Raw genomic sequence first — 8,040 nt, forward strand, 5'->3', positions numbered from 1 at the left:
ACGGTGGACCTCATTTCTGTAAGATGATGCAGCCCACGTGAGAATTTGACGCGTCTAGTAGTAGTTACTCACTTACAAATAATGGAGGGTCGGGAACCATGCATGAACGGTGCCACGTCATTTATAAATAAAGTTTTTTTCTTCAGTGGCACATACACAATATAAATAGGTTCATATGGAGGCATTGTCGGCACGTCCCAATCAGGGGTCCCCGCCATTCTCTCTCACAAAGCCGGTGAGGTTGCCTTCGTCCCTTGCTCACTGCCGCGACATGTGCAGTTGCCGCCTCCCGCCGTCCTCCTCTAGGTTGAGCTACGTCCCGACATCCCTCAGGTACAACTTCCTTTACAACCGGCTTGCACCACTGCTCCAGCTGCCCACATCACTCCATGTGGATATTTTTCTACTTCTTTGCCCACACATACCTCTACTGGCTTCTACGTACTATATTTGTGATGAGTTTATGTCTCATCAACTAGTCCGAGTAATCTTATTCTGATCACGCTTCTTAAATTTCTTTGCCACAGGGATGCTCATCTCGATTTTGGTGAAACTGCACAAAATGATCCGATGGTCAAAGGGTTGCAAACTTCATTTCTTCGGAAGCTCCAACGTTGCCAGCAAATTAAAGCCTGGTTGGGGTTTACGGTTCAAGGGCTAGGGACTGCATGGATCATTTTTTCTTTACCTGTCTCTGTTCCAAAATAAGTGTCAACTTTAGTAGTAGTACAACTTTGTACTAAAGTTTGCATAAAGTTGAGACACTTATTTTGGAACAGAGGGAGTACATATTGGCTATGATCTGTCAATCATTGAGATGCAATAGCATGCATGTTAGTCTCCTTTGTATTTGATGAAATGTTGCAACGGGCAACCTTGGACGGAAGATACATGAAACGGAAGCTGGAAGCTTCATAGCATTGTACAAATTTATCTCGCTGATAAATTACAGTACGTACTATACTAGTACTATGTAAAGAGTTAGGTGTCGCACGGTGTCCAGAAAATATGGTGATAATGTGAGGTGGGCCATGTAATCACTTAGCCTGCGTGTTTTCACTGCTCTCGTACTCCTCCGCTGTAAGATGGAGAAAATTGTAATCTAGTAGTACCTCCTTTCGCCGAAAGCGTGGGACATCCAGCAGTCCTACCATCTCAGTAATAATGACCAATGAGCCGTCAAATCACATAGACCCAGCAGTAAGTTGGACGGACGAAGCAAGCATCACTCTTGAATCTGCTTCTCTCTTCAACGCAGGCGCCAGTGAGAGGTCGCGTCCGCTCTGCCCAAGCATGAATGCGGCACCGATTCTTTGGAGCGGCGCTGACTGTTTTGGGCGGGAAGCGTGCGCGGGCGATGGCGGGGCTTTGGGTGGGCCAGGCTGGTCAGGAGTGGGCGTGGCAGCGGTCCGCCTGTCCCGACTGGACACCCGGAAACGAGAGGATGCACCGACTCTCGCAGCTAAATCATACACTACACACCATCTCTCTGTAGGAGTAGGTCAATGCGTCGCTCTCTCTAACACACACATGCTGTTAAACACAAACACACACACACACGCACACACATGTTCATAGAATAGGAATATCGTGCGAGTTACTTAGGGAGCGTTTGGATCCTTAGCAAGAACAGTTTATAGCCCAGCTGGGCAAGGTTAGGCATTTGGAAGTGTTAAAATATGTTAGCTTTTGTGGGCCAGCTAGCTTGGGTGGGCTAGAAAAACCATGCTAGCTCAGGAGAGCCAGATCGGCTCGCTTCCGACGGCAAACTTCGCGTACTACCTCTGTCCTGGTTTATTGGTCCCCATTGTATTTCATGTCAAATTTTGATAATAGGTTGAACTAAAAAATGTTCATGCATGTCACAAAAAATTATATTAATTTGTATTTCACGTACTAACATTTTTCTTATTAATTTGTTTGTTCCACCCTCTGACTGGTGGGACCCAACGTACTACCTGGAGAGAGGTAAGGTGACTAAGGTTGCATTACTTCTGTACTACCAACACTTCTTTAAATCCCAAAAGACCTTACCACCAAAGCCACATGACATGATTATGATTTGAATCCCAATGACTCCCACGCAAAAAAAACACGACATGCTTGTCACACAAATGCAGGAATGTATAAAAGGTTACTTTCCTCTAGTTAAACATAACGTGAGGGTGGTGTAGCTGGTTAGCCCTTCGCTCATCAAACTAGAGGTCTCGGGTTCGATAACCACACTTGAGCATAATTTTGCTTTCGTTTGACTTCTTTCTTCCACCCAATGACAGGTAGGCCCCGCATGACAGAGAGAGAAAGTGATCTGGGGCGGTGCCAGGAGGATTCTTTGACTGGTCAAAATGGATGGATACGGAGCTATACCATCTCGGCCTCGGCGCTTGTTTTCTAGGGTTTGCACTCTTCAGACTCTCTCTCCACTATATCTATACACGCTAGAGCGTCAGCGCTTGTAGTTGCTCTCTTCACACTCTCTCACCCTCTCTAGATCTAAACAAGATTTCACTGGCCTCTCTCTCTCTCCCCTCACTGCTGGTCAAAGAGACGATAGGATCCGTCTGCCGGGAGGGAAGGAGGCTTAACGTTGTCGCTGTCGGTGAGGGAGGGAATCCACTACCGACGCAACTGTTCTCTTTCACCCAGCGGCAGCGCGGGAGGGCCACCGACCCCTTCTTCCTCGCCATCGTACATAGTGTGGGCAGAACGGCCTCCGGTCGCCCATCGAACCACACCCCAAGAACCTTAAGGTATAATTTACTTATTCCACATGCATTGCTTAGCTGCATGTGGGATTTTTCCGCTTCTGCACTCGAATCTTGGTGTTCGATCAAACAAGAAAGTAGTGGGGAAAGTTGCATAGCATGAATCTAGGACGTGGTTCAAAGAGGAAAGGAATGGGGGGAAGTAGTGGGGAAATTTGTATCGCATGAATCTAGGACGTGGTTCAAAAGGGAAAGGAAGGGGGGAAAGTAGTGGGGAAAGTAGCATAGCATGAATCTAGGACGTGGTTCAAAGAGGAAAGGAAGGGGGGAAAGTACTAGTACATACTGGCTATCCAGCACCTACATTGGTCGAAAAGGCAAAACAATGACAAACGTAGTACACACATCTGTAACGAACTGATCTTTTTGTTTTGTGGGACAAGGCTGTAGAGTTTCAGCAGGACTAGATTTGATGCGCTCACATAGGGAAAGGTGTCTAAAGATAACAAAACTGGGACCAACACAAATATGCTCCTTGGTTGTTTGTTCTTTGTTGCAACAGACTGTGCGTCACCCTTCATACATCGGTAGATGCACATGGTGATGGTGAGTCCATTGTCCCATACAACTCTTTACCTGTTGTTAATCTAAGGCCCTGTTTGGTTAAGAAGTCCTAGGACTTTTTTTAGTAAATAAAAAGTCCCTAGTCCCTACCTACTTGGTTCCAAGGACTATACATGGACTAGAGGTTGTTAAATGACATGCTAAAAGTGTTATCTACTTCACCTTGTTGCTATTGTGACCTTTTGTTGCACTGCACAAAACACTTTTGTTTTAAGAGTGTTTTGTGAAGTTCAACCAAAATGTCACACCGACAACATTGCTTGATCTTAGTGGAACTGCACAAGAGGAGATCTTACTTCTTATCCGTGTTGGCAAATTTGGTTCAGATCTTCTTCTTGTGAGTTGTTTGAATTCCGCGTCATGAGAGGTCAGTACTAGCCTTTTTTCACATGATTGCGAAGTGTGCTTTCATATGTTGTGCTACTTGTACGGTAATGTTGCTTGATTTTAGTGAACTGCACAAATGGAGACAAGACTTCCAATCTGTATGTGCACCGTAATATCCCATTGAGGTAAGATGAGGATATTGCACAACTTTTGGCCTGTATTTTGCCACTTTCATCAGAAAATTAATGTCATAGTTTAGTGCTATACTTGTGATCCCTAATTGACATGCCAAATCTTACATTGAAGGCGAAGCTTGTTTGTTATTGAACCAAGTGATGAAGGGGAATAAAAAGCGGAAGAAAAACAAAAATCAACTCCCGGTGCTGTAATGAAGAACTGGAACTGTGATGACACAAGTAATGATATAGTTTTGCATCTTAATTTATTGCTATGGCTGGACGAGCAATTGTTTTGCCACTGATTTGATGCCACTCTTAATGTAATATGTAATTATCTCTACTTGTGCAAATAGGGATCTTCTTTGAAGATACCATATATTTTAGTGGAACTGCACCAGAAGATGTTGGAAACATTAAACTAATCTAGGAGTATATAGTAAGCATGGTAACCACAATAGATAACAACAGATGGTTCCGGAGAAGTGCTTGATCTATATGCTCTACACAATAAGCCTTCTGACAAAGGTTGTTACTCCCCACGGATTTCATTCATATGATTGAGCTTTGTCATCTCTATTGGTGTTGTGCCACTGTTTAGATACTGTCATGAGAAAGTGGTATTGTCCTTGAGAAGTGCTTCATCTATGCTGTTTTAAATATTTCCTTTCCTTTTTCTCGAGCAAACAGGGATGCTAGCATTTAGTTGTCCTCTTGTCTTTGCACAACAGGATCATCCTCGTGTGAAGAAGAATATGGAGTACGTGAAGTGACTAGTTCCGATTATGCTAGGATGAAGAAGCCCTATCTATCTTCTGATCAGAAGGAGCAATTGAAGGATGGTTACATTACTCCCCACAAGACCAAACTAACTTCATCTCGAAAGGACTGACATATCTCCATCTTTTTCCTGTGACGCGCAAGTACAATGTTGTTCTAGGATTCTTTCATGTGAGTTCCATTTTTTTAAAGTGTGCTCTACATGGACCATGTAGGTGCCTGTTTAAACTGTCAATTCATAGTACAATTTTGTTTATACTAATCACTTATTTTGTATTTGTGCAAACAGGGGTGCTCAGCTTGATTTCAATGGGAACTGCACAAAATGTTCATGAATACATCGAATCATTCATTTCTACCATAAGAAAGGAGGTGCCGATATGTTCAAGGCGTTGCAACATATAAAGGCAAAATCATAAAAGCTACACGCGAATTTGGTTGATTTTGATGGAACTGCACAAAAAGAATAGCTGGTTTATTTAGCACGAGGTGCCATGTCAATGTACGAACTGATGGCAAACCCTGCCCATTCCACAATCGTAGGCATTTGATATTTTGGAATGGGAAAACCTTGTCAAAGGTAATGGGACAACCTTGTCAAATTTTGCTCATTGATGTTAGCAAGAAGACATGCGTTTGATATTTTCGAATGGGACGCCCTTTGCTGTTAGCAGAATCGATCAATTTTTATTTATTGTTTAGTTGTGAAGTAAATATTGGCTCTGACATGTGAATCGCTGAGATGGATAATCATTGATTGTTTTGAATGTTCTCTATGAATTTCCAGGCCTGCGTGTTTGATTGCAATGTATAGGAACGCTAAAAAGCAGCTCAAAATCTTTGTACTCCCTCTGTTCCTTTTTACGTCGCATATTAGATTTCTGTCAAGTCAGTTGATTTTACATTGTGAATGTAAAATACTTTTTTCTAAAATATTGGTCAAACTAGAGATACTTTGACTACAGACAAAACTTGTATACAGACTAAAAAGGACCTGATGGAGTACATGCGAAACTGCTTCAAACGAGGTGATGGATACGTCTCCGTCGTATCTACTTTTCCAAACACTTTTGCCCTTGTTTTGGACTCTAACTTGCATGATTTGAATGGAACTAACCCGGACTGACGCTGCTTTCAGCAGAATTGCCATGGTGTCAATTTTGTGCATAAATAAAAGTTCTCGGAATGAGCTAAAAATCAACGGAGATTATTTTCGAAATATATACAAAATATTGGAAGAAAGATCCACGCCAGGGGGCCCACACCCTGTCCACGAGGGTGGGAGCGTGCCCCCTGCCTTGTGGGCCCCCTGATGCTCCACTGACCTCAACTCCAACTCCATATATTCGTGTTCGGGGAGAAAAAAAATCAAAGAGAAGGATTCATCATGTTTTACGATACGGAGCCGCCGCGAAGCCCTAAACTCTCTCGGGAGGGCTGATCTGGAGTCCGTTCGGGGCTCCGGAGAGGGTAATCCGTTGCCATCGTCATCATCAACCTTCCTCCATCACCAATTTCATGATGCTCACCGCCGTGCGTGAGTAATTCCATTGTAGGCTTGCTGGACGGTGATGGGTTGGATGAAATTTATCATGTAATCGAGTTAGTTTTGTTAGGGTTTGATCCCTAGTATCCACTATGTTCTAAGATTGATGTTGCTATGACTTTGCTATGCTTAATGCTTGTCACTAGGGCCCGAGTGCCATGATTTCAGATCTGAACCTATTATGTTTTCATGAATATATGTGAGTTCTTGATCCTATCTTGCAAGTCTATAGTCACCTATTATGTGTTATGATTCGTTAACCCCGAAGTGACAATAATCGGGATACTTACCAGTGATGACCGTAGTTTGAGGAGTTCATGTATTCACTATGTGTTAATGATTTGGTCCAGTACTCTATTAAAAGGAGGCCTTAATATTCCTTAGTTTCCAATAGGACCCCGCTACCACGGGAGGGTAGTAGAAAAGATGTCATGCAAGTTCTTTTCCATAAGCATGTATGACTATATTCGGAATACATGCCTACATTACATTGATGAACTGGATCTAGTTCCGTGTCACCCTATGTTATAACTGTGACATGATCAATCGCATCCGGCATAATTCTCCATCACCGATCCATTGCCTACGAGCTTTCCATATATTGTTCTTCGCTTATTTACTTTTCCGCTGCTACTGTTACAATCACTACAAAACCCAAAAATATTACTTTTGCTACTGTTACCTTTTGCCACCGTTACCACTACTATCATATTACTTTGCTACTAAATACCTTGCTGCAGATATTAAGTTTCTAGGTGTGGTTGAATTGACAACTCAGCTGCTAATACTTGAGAATATTCTTTGGCTCCCCTTGTGTCGAATCAATAAATTTGGGTTGAATACTCTACCCTCAAAAACTGTTGCGATCCCCTATACTTGTGGGTTATCAAGACCATTTTCTGGCGCCGCTGCCGGGGAGCATAGCTCTATTCTTTAAGTCACTTGGGATTTATATCTGCTTATCGTTATGAAGAACATGAAATATCCAAGAACCAAGATTTATCCCTCAACTATGAGGGGAGGTAAGGAACTGCCATCTAGCTCTACACTTGACTCACCTTCTGTTTTGAGTAAACTTGCGACACCTACACCTGCTATTCATTCTGATATGTCGCATGTTATTGATGATGCTACTTCTGCTATGCATGATACTTATGATGAAACTACTTTTATGCTTGATACTACTCTGCCACTTAGTGAATTTCTTGATGAACAACTTGCTAGGGCTGGAGAGAATGAAATTATTGAAACTGATAATATTGATGAAAGTGATGATGAAGATTCTCCCCCTAGTTATGAATTGCCTGTTGTTCCTGAGGGTTATGTTATGGATGAAGAAACTGCTAGAGACTTTCTTCCCTGCAATGATAGAAGTGATCTTAAGAAACTATTAGCTAAGCTTAAAGAAAAGTCTTTGAATCCTAGAATGAAATATGATCCTGCTTATGCTACTTCACCTATCTTTATTACTGATAAGGATTATGATTTCTCTCTCGATCCTGAGTTAATTACTTTGGTTGAATCTGATCCTTTCTATGGCTATGAATTTGAAACTGTTGTGGCACATCTTACTAAATTAAATGATATAGCTACCCTGTTCACTGATGATGAGAAAACTCGCTACTATTATATCCTTAAATTATTTCCGTTCTCATTAAAGGGTGATGCTAAGATATGGTTTAATTCTCTTGAAACTGGGTGTGTGCATAGTCCGCAGGATATGATTTATTACTTCTCTGCTAAATATTTCCCCGCTCATAAGAAACAAGCTGCTTTAAGGGAAATATATAATTTTGTGCAAATTGAAGAAGAGAGTCTCCCACAAGCTTGGGGGAGGCTTCTCCGATTACTTAATACTTTTCCTGATCATCCTCTCAAGAAA

Source organism: Triticum urartu, chromosome 4A (genome assembly GCF_056163025.1).
Source record: "Triticum urartu cultivar PI428250 chromosome 4A, HENAU_Tu73, whole genome shotgun sequence".
Taxonomy (NCBI): domain Eukaryota; kingdom Viridiplantae; phylum Streptophyta; class Magnoliopsida; order Poales; family Poaceae; genus Triticum; species Triticum urartu.